We start from the raw sequence: 15,124 nt of genomic DNA on the forward strand, positions 1-15,124 counted from the left end.
GAGGGGCTGCTGTGCCAGCACGGTAACGGCCCGGCCTCGCCCCGCGGGAGGGGCGCCGGGGCGCCGGGGAGGGGGAAGGCGGCGGGTTGCGGTGTGTCCGTCGGTGCGGAGCCGCAGCGGGTGGGCCCCGAGCCTCCCGCAGAGCCCGCAGCCCTGCCCTGCATCGCCTGCCCGCGGCCGTGGAGGCTGAGGGGATGGTCCGTGGGGACGTGTCTTGGCCTGAGCAGGGCTGGGCACCAGTACGTGTGTGCGAGCTCTTGGAGCTGCCAGCCTTCCTGCGGGTAATCCCGTCAGGAAGGTATGAGGAGCTGGAACCTGGGTATGGTAGGAGACAGTGGTGGTTAGATGGCTGGGAGGATGCAAGTAAGGTGGGATGGAAGAGGAGGGGTAGAGACGCCCAGTTTCTGGGGAGGTGAGGCAATGGCAGCAGAGTGATGCTGCATAACCGAGACCCAGCTCCTCTATGGAGACACACACCTAGGGCTGCAGGCCCAGCTCTTGGAAACGAGGTTATTGTCAGTAGGTTGCATTTTACCATTTGAACATTGGGTAAATGCCCACTTTCCTGATAGGCTTCTGCATTGACTTCTTTTATGATTTTTCTCTGAGGCTGTTTGAATACTTGCCAGATAAAGGAATGATGCCTTTAGAGGCTTGACAGCTTTCTGAGCCTGACCCACAGAATGGTCTATGCATCCCATTTCCATGGCAGGAGGCACAAAGCTAGGACGAACTGAAGTCTGTTCCCGTCAGTTTCCCAGGAGAGACAAAGTATTTTTGAAAATGTCAGGCAGTACGTTGAAGTAAACACTGTCAAGAAGAGTTTCAGTTTAAACCCTGTTTAATGTAACATGCTTAATTTCTAGTTGTCACCAATGCAGAAAAAAAATGGATAAATGAAGTTTCATCTCTTGTTCCCTCAAGAAAACTCACTAAACTAAGTTAACATTTTTCCTCCTCTCTCTCACCAAAAACATAAAAATGAAGGATGGGACATGTCTGTCTGACTGGGGGCAAGGGATGTCTGTTTTTTCACTTGGCACTGTGGTTTTTATTTGAAGTGTAGTGTTCTTCAGATAGGGGAGTAAAAATATATTTGTGATGCCTCTAGCCTTTTCTGACTATTGAGATGATTTAGAGGGGAAGTAGAAAAGTCTGTTCTGTAATTAATGAAAAGTGAATCTCATTACAGTTGAAGGCAGTTTGGAAAGAGTTAGGTATATACTCTTAAGTATGTGATCTTCGCAGTTATTTGAATTTGTGGTTAGAAGCTAAATGGAGCTAATTATTTACACAGATGCCATGTTCATTATGGGGTTTGGAATACTCTAGCCTGTGGGGTTGCAAAACATGGATATAACGGAGGGAAAAAGTTGGACAAGACTTTTTCTAGGACAAGTTGTTAAGAAGGTTAACCGTGAAATAACTCTAGCTTAAAGTGTAATGCAATGATGCATGAGTCAAGTGTAGAGTATTTCTGGTGGAGTCTACTCTAAGATCTGTGAGCAATCCAAAGAGGTCTCTCAACACAGGTGTATTGTAAAATACTTCAGGTTGCTCTCAGCATAACCTTTATTCTGGTGAGGCCGCTGGTAGCACCTTGTGCTTTGAAGTTGCAGAAAAGATCCTTCCCATTCACTGGAGGTACATTCTTTCTTATTCTTAAAAGTCTGGGAGGAGTTAAAGATGCTTTGGCAAAGGGTAAAACAAGCGTAAGAAAAAGCAGCACAGCTCAGAGGCTGTAGATTTCAGGACAGTATTTTATTCTTTCACACAGCCCCTGCCCTCTATTGAAATCTCTGCTGTATAAAAGGTATGTGCCTGATGGAGAGACTTTCTTCAGCTTTCTCCTGTATGTTTTGTGTGGAAAAGTATCCAGCAGTCCAAATGGTAAAAGTTAGCAGATGAGAATCTTGGAACAGGTACACAGTACTGCATGATGCATGCAGCTGACCTTCTGGGATCTCATTGCTATTCTCTAATTTTGTTTTGTTGTTTATTTTCCTGTTTCTTGCCAGTGCTTCCCACTTGCGATGCTTTATTCATGCAAGGGGTATCAAATTTAAGTATTAGATCTTCACAGCAGAGCTGCTCTCTTACTCTCTGTATGTAACTTCACAGTGACATTAAGATACCGCTGCCTTATTAGCATATTTTAGCATAAGGTAAAGTAAACTTTATAAAACTATGTAAAAAAACCCCACAGAAATGGAGTTTTTCTTAAATTGAGAGCTCTTTTATGGCATTTCCAATTAACTGAAAGCATCTGTTAAAAAACAGTTATGCAGAGCTGAATGAAGAATGGCCCTTCCATACATGTCTGTGTCCTTTATTTGCATTCAAATACTCATTCTGCAGGTACTAATGTGAAAAAATCTTTAGGCGTATTGCTTTGAAAATCCAGTAAGTGTATGAGGGCAAAATCAGTGCAGTGTTATTTACTGCTCATCATTTCCCTTCCCTCTGTTTCAGACTTCTCACCCATCCAGTGAAAGGGTAAAGCAATATGACGGAGAGAACTCATCTCACACCTGCAGTTAATTCAGATGAGACTGAAACTTATGGTTTTCTAAAATCTGTGTGTGAATAAACAATTGTTTTCTCAGACACCAGAGCTGATTCAGGAATTATTTATGAGCAGCAAGGAGGGCTATGTGATAAGTGATTTATTTTCAGTCTGACTGGATTTACCCACAGTTTTGCAAAATGAAGATTTTTATTTGTGCCTTATCCAACTTGTCTAAACTGTCAGCAATGAAAAGGTTGCAGAACCTGTGATGATCACTTTTCTCCCAACAGGTAATTACAGTTATGACAGAAGTTACGTTCGTCTCAGAGTACTCCTAAACAAACACCATACATCTCAGAAAGGTCTCTGAGAAGCCAACTGAGATAAAAAACAGGGTGAAGGAGGAGGAAGTGCTGACACTTATTTCTGGAGGCATTTTAGAGAATAGGCATTATGAAATGAGGACGTAGTTTTTCTAGAGAGGTAGGTAGGAATCCAGTAAAGAGTTAAGTCTGATATTACATTTTAAGAATCAGGAGTGCCACTGAAGCTGCAGCATTTTTTATTAAATAATTTATTCTTATCATCCCTTTTCTCACCTGTCATTTCTTCACTTCAATTATCAAAAGCTACTTTGGCAGTCCAGCTGTGTTCCTTTTCAATACGTGTGTCTGTCTCTTCTCTCTATTCTGTCTAGGGTCCTTAGTTTTGAGTGTTCAAAAGCTTAAAATAGTGGAGTGCTCTCTATGCAGGGAAGCTATTTCACCTGATTGAAAATGTGGGATAAATCTTAGGAAATGTGGAGACAAACTCATTGCTAAGAGACTAAAATAGTGCAGATTTCTTACATACTTAAGTAGTAATTTTGGTAAGCTTTGTTTGTTGTCTGTCTTATAGCAACATGTTATCCAAAATGCAAAAATGGTGGGGAGTGCCTTAGACCTGGAAAATGCAGATGTCCACCTGGCTATGGGGGTAGATACTGTCATAAAGGTGAGTAAAACCCAAACAAGTGATACCTTGGAAAGGCAAGAAGTTTGAAAACAGACAAAATTAATTTGGGACTTCTCAAGTCTAGGATTGAATGCACTTTGAAATAATGACCTTAATTCCTTAGACCTCTGACCTTACTGTCAGAAAATACATGGCCTAGAGGATCTGTGTGCTTGCAGAAACATGGACTGGAGTTTATGTACAGAAATGTGTTGTGAGAATCTGAGATAGTTCTGTCCCTTTGAAACACCTTCTTTATGTGTTATGTAAAGATTCTGCTTAGCTCTATAACAGACTCTTTGTAAATAATCTAATGAGATGACTTGTGTAGATACGTATTTCTGCATAAGGTGGTTGAAACGTTTGAGTATTTTCTGCAAAATGGTAATTTTGAGGGCAAGTTGCTAAAGATCTGCATGGCAATGTATTGTTGACAGGTGATGGGAGATGGCAGAGATGAGGCACAGCAAAGACCAATTTATATGGGTTTGTAAAGCCTATTTAATATATCCATAGATTGGAAAAGGCAACCCAAGAAAATGTTGTTATGAACTGATTAGAAATTGATGATAACTTGATTTCTAGGATAAAAGGGGAAGAAAACTTGAAACAGTTTGAGGGGAAAAACATGTTTTAGGCGAGATACCCACAGAGAGAGAAGAAAAAGAAAGCTGTGTTTTCCTTTCAGAATAAAAGCCTCAACGTGGCCCTTAAAAAATTTCTAAAAGTTCCTCTTGAACAGATGTTGTTAAATTAGTTGAGCAGTCATCACTGAGCTGAGAACTTAGTAAGAATTCTGTCTAACTGGACACAGCAGTAAGCAGCACCTCACAGGATTCTGTGTTTATGCTTGATGTTTATTCTGCAGGCATTTTCTTTGTTTCTGTCAAATGTGAAACAGCTACAGGAGTTTACCTGGAGTGTAACCTATTTGGTACTTGGGGCAGGAACTTGGCTAGCTTTTGCAGCTCTCTGGAGCCCTGTTGTTGGGTTATCTGGGGTGGGGTTGTTTTTGTTTTGTTTTTTATTAAAGCTAAAATTGATATTTTATGAAGAAAGCATGACCTGAGTGTATCTAAAATGGTAATACCTAAGTCTGCCAAAGCTTACACTGTAGCTCTGGGTTGTTAGCTAGACTGAATGGGGATTCAACAGCCAGTGATAATAATTTGATATCAAAATTGTTAACATTAAAGAGGAATAAGATGAGGAAGTGTCTTCTAATGAATATCTGTGTAACACAGTATTGTTCTGTAATGTACTGGGAAATAACTATGCATTTTGAGTAGAAATAACAGTGTAGACAGCAATGAGGCAAAATGAAGCATGGTCAGCATCACTTTCAGCAAAAGGATTTTTTTTTTTTAATTTCTTAAAAGCCAATTGAAACTGTAGGTTTGTGAGGTCTGTACAGAAAGGGGAGCTTGACCTTCTCAGAAGAGCCTGAATGGGAAGCAAGGTGAGAGGTGCTACTTAAATAGGAAAATGCTTGTGAATGCTTGTGCATTGGATGGCACACACCACAGTTGATAGCAATCATATGCCTGGCATAAATAATGCTTCATTAATGAAGCCTTCAGGGGTTTGGTGTGCAGAATGATTCTGGAATGAGGAGGCTGACTCAAGGTAGTTGGTCTTCGGGAAGGCAGCACTTTACTATAGTCACCAGTTCATTTGTCAAAGTAATATCCACTTCTCTTCTTCCGCTTGTTATGTGTAAGTCCTGTCAGGTAAGAAAATATGTAACTCCTTGGTCACATTTTACTGACTTACCAGCTGTGACTTGGCAAGATGGATAGGAATATGCATATTAGTAGTTACTGTGGTGTAGCTGATGAGCAGTGGTGTAGCTGATTAACAGCTGGGGAGGGGAGAATCTGTGCCATAGTGATAATCATGTTTGTTTGCTGGTACTTTCAGGCTAAATGCTCAACAAGCTTTCGAGCACATGCTTAATTTTAGCTGCATTTTGAGTTGACACTTGCAGATGTTTTTCTGTCACCCTCACTCTGTATGGAACTGTGCCTTGCTCTAAATAGTTGAAATTTTAGTCTTTGCAGATGTGATAAAACAAGCAGCTGATGATAGACCAGCTGTTCAATGATAATTAATTCACTTCCTATGCTGCTTCTGAAATGCACTGCCTATACTGTTCTTCCACAGTAAGCTGTGAAGGAGGCTGTCAAAATGGTGGGGAATGCATCTCTGTCAATGGAGTTGTGAAGTGCCTTTGTGCTTCTGGCTGGACAGGATCAAGATGCCAAGAAGGTGGGTATCTACTTTCACATGTTTTATTTGTACTGCAGGTGACTTAAATGCTAAGAGTCCCTAAGGCCTGTAAGCAAGTCCTGATGAGAGGGCACTGGAAATAGAATCCACCCAGGTAGGGAAGGAGAGAGAGAAAAAGAGAGAGACTTGGCTGGATTGAAAACTAAACTACACAGCTTTAATTAAAACACTAATGAATGATACAAGAAAATATATACAATTATATACAGATATATTCAGGTATGGGCAAAAGCCTCTCGCCTCCCCCCACCCCCAGCAACTCCCACAGCACTTCCCTGAACTGGGAAGAGTCCCAAGGAATCCCGGAGCTGCTGCTGGAGAAGAGCAGAGAGTGATGAGGGTCAGGAGAGCTCGAGCCTGGGGGTCGACGGTGATAGATGAACAGAGTCCTCCCTGGATGCCGGCCATGAATGGAAGAGAAAGGAAGAAGCAGAAGGAAGGAAGTTGTCTTCTGTGATCTCTGACCTTCCTCTGAGCTTACGTAGATATATGGAATGGAATATCTGGCCAATTTTGCTGTCTGTCTAACTCAGCCTCCTACAGGGGGGTCACAGATCTCCCCATAGTGTCTGAGCTGGCAGAGTGAAGGTGTGACCTTGAAGCCTCAGTAGTTAGAAAAACATTCTGGTGTCTTATCAACCTAGCAGAACACACTGTTGCTAGTTAAAAGAAAGCTTACTGAAGGGAAAAAAAATCAGTGAAAGGAAAATCGGCTTCATCCTGGCTCAAACCAGGACACAGTAAAAATGGTGGTATTGCTCTTTTAATAAATAAGGCTAAGAAGGTGACATTATCAATGGCCTGGGTCATTCACACTAACTTATATATTTACATAATGAAAATATTTGTATTGATTAAAAATACAACTGCAGTAACAAAAACATTTTAAAGGGACTAAGATTCTAATACCTATGGATATATCATTGCTTTAATATATAAATGAAGGACCTGCATTATTGGTACATACTCAGATAGATTATTTTGCATCAAAGTATACGTCTGTTACCATTTAAACCAAAATTCTTAACACAGTACATACATATCTTTTTCCATCCCCATAGTTCAGGAACTACCTTTGTAGTTATACCCACTGAGTATCTGGCCTGGAAGAAAATTTGTTTTGCCACTTTGATTTTGATCATTGTGAATCTTTCATTCTGTCAGAATTCTTTTATATCTGTGTCCTGGTTTGAGCCAGGATGAAGCCAATTTTTCTTTTTACTGATTTTTTTTTCCTTCAGTAAGCTTTCTTGTAGCTAGCAACAGTGTGTTCTGCTAGGCTGATAAGACAGTGGAATGTTTTTCTAACTACTGAGGCTTCAAGGCTGCACCTGCACTCTGCCGGCTCAGACACTATGGGGAGATCTGTGACCCCCCCGTAGGAGGCCGAGTTAGACAGACAGCAAAATTGGCCAAAGATATTCCATTCCATATATCTACGTAAGCTCAAAGGAAGGTCAGAGATCACAGAAGACAACTTCCTTCCTTCTTTTTTCTCCCTTTTTCTCTTCCGTCCATGGCCGGAGTCCAGGGAGGACTCTGTTCATCCATCACCGTCGATCCTCAGGCTTGATCTCTTGTGACCTCCATAACTCTCTGCTTTCTCCAGCAGCAGCTTCGGGATTCCTCGGGACTTTTCCCAGTTCAGGGAAGTGCTGTGGGAGTTGCTGGGGTGGGGGGAGGCGAGAGGCTTTTGCCCATTCCTGAACATATCTGTACATAATTGTATATATTTTCTTGTATCATTCATTAGTGTTTTAATTAAAGCTGTGTAGTTTAGTTTTCAATCCAGCCAAGTCTCTCTCTTTTTCTCTCTCTCCTTCCCTACCTGGGTTGGGGGGAGGGGGGATCGAGAGCATTGTTGTCGGACCTGAGTCAAACTGGGACAATCTGTTTTATAAATCCTGCTGACTTAACCATTCTTTTCTTCTAGCAATTTGTCCTCAAGGTTGTCGGAATAATGGAGCTTGTGTGGCTCCTGGGATTTGTAGCTGTCCAGCTGGATGGGTTGGTCGAGCATGTCACTTAGGTAAAAGGCTTCTGACATTTTTTGTTTATTGTTTTCTCTACTTGTTTGATTTACCAATACAGCGTTCAAATTTTCAGTGCCTAACAAAGCTAGGAAAATATCTTGGAATAGTAAATGAGAGCTGTCTGTGCATACTGGGGATTTTATCAGTATGCAAAAAGAATAGATGGCTTTCCAGTTTGGTCAGAAAGACAGAATTTTTCCATCTTAAGTAAATTCAGCGTCACCTTTTGGTTGTCAACAATTTCATTACTTGGTATGTGTTGGCAATATGAAATATTTTCTATAAACCAAGACCCCTGTATAAAGAACTAAAAATTGCCATTACAGAAACCCTATCACTACTGATGTGGGTTAGAAGCTTCATTAGATTTTGTAAACACAGAAAATTTAAAACTTCCTTCTCACTTTGAGTGTGAGTCATCAGAATGAGCTCCAGGTGCTCTTAAAAGAGTAAGAGGAATCCAGCTGTAATCAGGATTCGTACTGACTGACATTCTTACTGCACAACATTTCCATTTTCCCAAATGTTGATTCCCCAAAAGCAGGTGATGATTATAAAAACTTTAATCTGCCCTTCTCTGGCAGGGCCTTGTATGCTCATAACAGCACTGCCCTGATGCCAAAAGCAATAATCCTGAGTGCCAAAAGAAAACTTTTGTGGTTTGCTCTGCAGGAAACTGAGAGACAGCTCATTTACATGTTGATTTTGAACTTGGTATCATGGGTGCAAAGTCTCCAGATAAAGTCCTCTGCTTTTGAAATTTTTGTGTGGCTGTGGGAATCCAACTCAGCTAGTCTGATTTCCTCTGCAATATATATAGTCAAGCAGACATGAACAAGTAATACTTCAATATTCCCATTTGATCAGCAAAATGCTTATCATTTCTATTCATCAGTGTATCGAGATAGAGTGTGCTATTAAAAGATAAGGGGATAACAAAAGCTCTGCCCCCTAAGTCCTCCTCTGCCCTTGGCAGTGAGGGGGGACAGAAGGGCAGTGTGTGAGCACAGTAGCTAGTGTTTCCTCATGGATGTGGATCCAAGAACCAGCTTGGATAAGTTTAAGCAGGAATTTTTACTGTTCCCTCACTTTCATAGAGGCATCCATCTAAAAAATAGCCTGTGCCTTAAAGAACAACAGAAATTACAGTATTTTAAAAGGGGAATGGAGTCTTGATGTACTGTGGCTGTATTCCACTGAAGACCATGATACCATAAATTGAGAGGCATTACTTTTCAGTTTTTTCCATTATGCTTTTATTTACACTGTCCCAGAGTGGTCACCAGGGAAAAATTCTGGTAGCACAGTGAGATACAGAAGAAAAATGATCCTGTGTTGTGCTGAACACATACTATGTGTCTGGTGTCTCATTTCAGCTGTATGTAAACTACCTTGTCAACATGGAGGAAAATGCATTGCTCCAAACGTGTGCAGATGTCGACTGCCATACTCTGGTCTACAGTGTACAAAGAAAAGGAAGGAATGAAGGAACTTCAGCAAAGATAAGCTGCATTTTCTTCGTGTAACTCTTCATAGAGATGAAATCTGCAGCAGTGGGGGACCTTAAAACACAAATAGTAACTGATTTCAGATGCCTTTTTGTCTTCATTATGCTAAGCGAATGCTTTTCTGTATGTAAGAAAAGTATTGCTGATTGTAAGAAAGCTGTTAAAAGAATCCAAGTGTGTGTAGTGTATGGCACACGTTTTCTTCTGTTCTTATTTTCCTTCATAAGCAGAAGTATTATGTCTTGCTTGATACAGCTGACATTGAATAAAACTTACTCCTCAAATAAAGTACTTCAGAATAGATCTGTGCTCTTGTTTTTTATTTTTCCCCCCTCTTTGACTAGAATTATTGCATTAAATAAATGATACACTTTTGTAAAAAGAACATGAAACAAAATATCCTTATTTCGGATTAACAGAACTGGATCAGTTCAAGTATAATTCACCTTCAATAAGACTCCACAATTATAAGAGGAAATGTGTAGAGTTTACCTCTTTCTGGAACATCAGCAAACTTCAAAGTGTGGTAAAATCCTGGTTATTGCTTTATCTATGTTTCCTGCCCGTCCCCCCTAATCAGATTTGGATCTTGATCAGTTAAGCAGCATTTAAAAAAAACAACACAGTACTTGTTCAGACAGTTCCACTGATACTTTCTAAAAGCTTAATCCACGCAGATACCCTAAAAGTCCTTATATTTGCCACTTCTATAATCATATTATCTGATCATCTTTCAACTTCCAATTATTTTCTTTCCTTATCCCAGTAAGACAGGGAAATATGTTATCTCCCTTCTGGAGATGCAGACATGGATGATTCGTTCCCATTCAGGATTGTGTTCTTACAGGAGCAACATAATGGGAGGCTACACACCAGCAGTGAGGAAAAGCCGTGTCTGTTACAAATCACCTGCGTGGAGGCTGCCAAGGCTTGTCTTCTGGACATGTTCCAGTTTGGCCTCATTTGGCTTTTGTAGCCTTTTGAACAGGCTGCAGATTGGACTGAGACTCCTATGTTCATTGTTCTATGTCCCATCTGTCCTGTTACTAGAAGGCTTTTGCCAAAACATGTAAATTGCATCAGTCAACTTTCTGAATGATGCCCAAACCAAATTTTTTTTAGATAGATTTTCATTGTCTTCTACGTGAAACTGAAATTACGGGTGGGAGAATTTTAACTCTGCATTACTTTAATCCATTCAATGGAATAACATCGTACCTGTGTATAAGCTCCCTTGCCAGCACATACAGCTTTCATAGGCAATGACATACATGGACGTGTTTCTCCAGGGATTACATGCCACTGAGCTTGACAAGAAGCAAAGAAATGGGGCTTTCTCTGTTACCAACCTTCTCTAAAAGAGACAACCCAAGTAATACAGAGGGAACATGAAAGACAAGGGTGTATTTCATGAGATTGCTGTTTTCTGTTCTGAGTAACTGTTGTGTTGTGCAGTTGAGAAGCCTTCCTCTGCCCTTTGGAGGCTGCTGTGTTTGGTTCAGATGATACCTCCTATGAACATGTGTTGTGCAGGGGACAGACTACAAGGAATGCTTTTTGTGCTGCTTTTCTGTGAGACTGAGTATTTCTGACATGCTGGTGAAAAAATGTGGTTTTCATGCGTGGAAAAAGATTATTTTATCAACGGTTCTAGAGTAGACTTTATGATGATGAAATTCTCTCTCTGTGTCACAGTTCACTATATAATCACACCACAATTTAGAAATTCAGGAGTTTAGTTGAATACCTTAGATGGCATACTGGTTGCAGGGAAGTGAATGGAAAAAAATGAATTGCCTCAGACCCAAGATTTCAGAGTAAATGAGCAGAAGCATTTAAATTCAGAGGCATAATCTCTCAGTATTGTTCCTGAAAAGACTGACTGCTACTAATAAAACCAAAAGTGACAATAATGGTGATTAGAAGCCAAAAGAAATATTAGCATCGTTAGGGGAATGAGACCAGGAGCAGTTGGGGTGAGAGACCTGTAATTAGTATTTCTGAGCATGCCAGAACAAATGCTAATTTAAATAGTTCCCTATTTAGAAATGACTGAAGTAAGCAAGCAGTAATATGATGGCCCGCAGAATGTGATAGCATATTTTAGAAATACTGCTTGAATGTAGCACCATCTACTGGCTACAGGGTTTTTTCACTGTTTTTTTTATGTTTGTTTGTTTGTTTGTTTTGAAGAAAAAACATTTATCTCTGCAATATTTTAAGTGAATTTAGAAGTGATTTTTTTAGTAGCTATTTTAAAGTATCTACTTTTAATAACAGTCCAGGTCCCCAAATTATTATGCAATAGTTCCACATATATTTACTAAAAGAGCTGTTGGTATTCCTTGCCTTTTGTTGTTTCCTACTCACTGGAGGACCCAACAGGATCAGTTACAGCATGTAATTTTTGGAGCTAGGTGTGTCTTCCTGTGAAAAGGTAGTTACACATGCAGCTCAAAGGTCAAGAAAAATGATAGAAAACAAATTACTTCCCTTATTTATAAAAGCTAACTCTAACACCTTATCCAGATACTTTGATTTTCACTGAAAACACTTGGGAAAATGGTTGGGGTAGTGCACTAGTTGCATTTTTTATATTTTGGGGTTTTAGAATATGCACAGAAAGGTGAGATATGTTTTTTCTTTTTAATTTACTTATATGTACATTTTACCATTTATATTTCCTCTTCTATTGTGAGTGGTTGTAACAAGAAAGGAGTTATATGGTTTATCTGTAAAATATTCTTTATGGGATAACCTGAGCTGTGGGTGAAAGTTGAGTAAAATGACCCACCATTGCCATGTGATACCTTTATACAACAGAAACAGCATAAACACCTTTAGACATTAGTAACACTTTCTAAACTCTATGTTTGGTTTTTGTATATGTACCCAGGTATTATGTTTTATTGAGAAGTTGAACTTTGGATTTTCCCATTTGGGCCAGTAATTGAGTAATTTGTCAAGTAGCTTAAACTTTTATACTGATTTACTTCAGGGTTTGTGCTGATCCTTCTTTGCTTTTGGTAGATGGAAATGTTATCTCACTTTTTATTCTCAGCTATGAGAATACACAGACTTTTCTAAAAAGAAAGAGCCTTTCACATGGGACCCGCATTTTTATTTCTTTTTCCAAATCACAGCCAAATGGATACAAGTGTAGGAACCATCTGGTATATTCTGTGATATGAGTCCTCAGTTCAGAAAAGCATCCATTACCCTGCATTTTAAAGATCTTTTCAAGATTGTGGGCAAAAGTCAATCTCCACTTGAGAGGATTTCTGCTGGATGCAGAGCAATTGTAGTGCAATCAGATAATAAAAGTATGATGCACATAGGTAACGTCCAGCAGTGTTTAGTATCATGCAAGAAAATTCAGTGAAGATACCTCTATTCTTTCTATTATGCTGGGAATCACTGTAAGATCTTCAGATCGGCACAAGCTGTGCTGTGTTCCATCACAGTGCAACTGTGGCAACTCCTGCAGTATGCAACCTTCTGCCCCCTTTCAAATCCCCAAACTCTTCTGGGCCTTATTTCAGATTGCATTATGCAGTTTTAGAACAATTTTGTTAACCTGTGAACACAAGCCCTCTATATACTTCTGCCTCTTGTTAAACTGAGCAATTTTACTGTGTTGTTGCAATGTGCTTTCTGATTACAGTGACTTTTATTTCATGTGTATGATGGACAACCTAGTAACAAAATAGTTTCAACTAATCATGTAATTGCCAGACAGTTTTGAAGTAGCTGTCTGTCTTTATGCATCTACTAGTATATTTTCTGCTTCATGTGCTTGCTGGAAGATAGCAGAGCTTAGCACTTAGCATCTTTAACTACTTCAGCAAAACTCTGGATGTGCTTTTTGGTTCACACAGCTTGCATTTGGAAAACATAAAAGAAATAATTTCTGCCTTTAGAAACACTGAAAATAAATGCAAAATACTAAAAGTTAGGATTTAAAACATCCCCTTTATTCATCCTGAAATCCTAAAATGCAATATATATTGATTCGGTTTTGTGAATGGAAGGTTGCACAAACTCATTAACCAAAGTACTATTAACAGGTTCCTGGCAGATGTTATCTCTCCCTTTCGCACAACACCTCTGTTACTGACATGTGGAATGGGGGTTATTGCAGTATTGGTGTGTTTGCATTTTTAAAATATTTTCAGAACCTTATGTACTCAAATCAGCACTTTGAGGCATCACTCCCAATAGCTAGTCAGTTTTTGTTCCTAGAGCTCTTTGTAAGATGTGAGAAAGGAATCAGTTGAAGTGTGGTAGGCTTTAAATAATATAACAGTTCCCATGCATAAACCACAATTATTCTTCATCTGGTTGACTATTAACAAGACGTAGTCTTGCCTCCACTGCTAGTAGCCAAGCCTTGGTTTCTTCCTCTTTCCTCACTATTCACTTGTCAATGTAACAGTTTGATGCAAATACAAGATAAAAAAGAAAAAAAAAATAGTTCTGCTTTTTCTTCTGTACACAGCCAGACAATACCTATGTAAACAATGTTTAAAAACAGAAAGTATAATTCACAAGTGATGAAGTGCTGCCTTCTTTCCTAGAGACACTTAGCAGCTATAACAATTTTGTTCCCATAAAGGAAATCTCATAGTCCAGTTGACTACATCAGCAAGCTGCAAAATTTTGGGTTTTCATCATTCATAAAACCTGTGAGCCCAGTGAAGAATCAGAGGCGACGGGGCTTGTGCATGAGGTAGCAAAAAATAACAGAAATATACATGTTTGAATGACTACAAGACTGATGTATGGAAGCTCACCAAAATTCAGGATTGTAACATCAGTCTTTTAAAATAATGCTTCTAGATATTACATTAATTCAAATGGCTATTACTTTCCTTTAAATAAACTCTGGAATTGCCTTCAGCCCTCTTGCTATTTTCAAGTCTCATACAACCATGAAGCTTTGCAAGTTAATGGATACACCTCTTTTCTTCAACTGTGATGCCTTTGTACCTTGGAGACAAAAATTAATAAATAAATCTTAAAAGACACTTTAATGAAACACTTGATTTTTATGACAAAGTTTAAGAAACATTTTCAATTAATCTTTGCTTTCCTGATACACAGAAACAGAATTTACATTTCTGCATATAGCTTGTTTATTTCTTTAAGAAAATACACCATTTTGTCCAGTGTAAGATACAGCACCAACTGATCAGCAATGTATTTTATAGATTAAAAATATGCTAGTGCTTATTATGTTAATAGTTCTAATTTTTAGATCACATTTTGGAAATCAGTATTGCAAACATTGCAGTTGTATCATCATGGGATGTGTAGTGTTTTATCTCCATATTGTGTATGAGCATTTATTAATTGTTTACATTTCTTAAAAATACTTGCCCCATCTCTAGCAAGTTATTTGCTATCTGACTACAAATGGTATTGGCATTGTATATTGGACTTGATAAAGTAGAAAAAAAAATATCTGAACTCCTGTAGTTTCAAGTGGGAGAAAGTGAGGCTGCATGAAAGCTAAACTGCTGCTGTCTTCCCAGTTTTTTACCCATTGTTCACTGAATATGCCAGCAGCACAGGTGTAAGCAGTGGCATGTAATTAAAGACTAATGTAAAGGAACACCTGGATAAGGAACACTTGTATAAAACAGGGATGAACTGAGTAACATTGTAGTTAGCTAGCTTAAAAAGATCAGAACTTGACTTGACACAAGCTAAGAAAAGTCAGCAGTGGGAAACTCTTCCCCAAAATGGGGCCAGATGCTGGAAAAGAGAACAGTGGCTGGTTTGGAGAGGAG

General features: G+C 39.3%; 1 long non-coding RNA gene across 1 annotated transcript; it reads left to right on the top strand.

Moving 5' to 3' along the window:
* Nucleotides 1-3,405: 3,405 nt before the first annotated feature.
* Nucleotides 3,406-9,617, top strand: LOC104386342. Its single transcript, XR_719858.1, has 4 exons — nt 3,406-3,502; nt 5,666-5,770; nt 7,725-7,820; nt 9,201-9,617. It is a non-coding gene; the product is annotated as an uncharacterized LOC104386342 (long non-coding RNA).
* The last annotated feature ends 5,507 nt before the right edge of the window (nt 9,618-15,124 follow it).

This window comes from Chaetura pelagica, unplaced genomic scaffold (assembly GCF_000747805.2).
Source record: "Chaetura pelagica isolate M959 unplaced genomic scaffold, ChaPel_1.0 scaffold12, whole genome shotgun sequence".
Taxonomy (NCBI): Eukaryota; Metazoa; Chordata; class Aves; order Apodiformes; family Apodidae; genus Chaetura; species Chaetura pelagica.